Source organism: Dipodomys ordii, unplaced genomic scaffold (genome assembly GCF_000151885.1).
Source record: "Dipodomys ordii isolate 6190 unplaced genomic scaffold, Dord_2.0 Scaffold108, whole genome shotgun sequence".
In the NCBI taxonomy this organism is placed as follows: Eukaryota; Metazoa; Chordata; class Mammalia; order Rodentia; family Heteromyidae; genus Dipodomys; species Dipodomys ordii.
Window position 1 is genome coordinate 104,886 of NW_012267324.1, and position 684 is coordinate 105,569.

A 684-nucleotide genomic window follows, 5' to 3' on the forward strand; every position below is an offset into this window, starting at 1 on the left:
TTCCTTCATCGCACACAGTGTGGGGGAGGGGCCAGGCGTCCTGGAGCCAGTCCCCAGCTTGAACTGAAGGCCTGGCACCCGCCCTTAACTTTTTCTTTTTCTGGACTATCTGGGTAAGTTTTATTTTCTTTAAATGAATTCATGCATGCATTTGTACATACACGGATAGCATGGCTACATTAAATGGATGGCTGCCACTAGAAATCAGGTGCCACAGTTTCAAAATGAATGGCTCTTTTCTCTAGCAAGAAGTAACACACAGACACTGTACTCATTACCTGACTCATGTCATCGCAATCCCTCTGGACATCACCTTCATAATATCAATAAAGTAAATTAATTTAAAAAAGAAGTGACATGTGAAAGATAACTAAAAAAACAAAAAATGTACAAAGATACTTCTCCACCTGACCCTGCTAGCCTTTCTGTGTTTTTCTTTCCAAGTGTTATTCAGTGCATACCTTTTCCTCCAGCCAAACTTTGAGCCATTTTGTACAATTGTTTCTGTCCTGTTGTTTTTTTTATTGTAAAGATACTATACAGAGGGTTACAGTTACATGAGCAAGGTAATGAGTACACTTCCTCTTGAGCATTGTTACCCCAATGTGGGGAGCCGGCGCGAAGGCGCCGCCCACTTCCTTGCAGTTTTGAGGTAACTCCCTATTAGGCAGTGCTTGGCAGGAC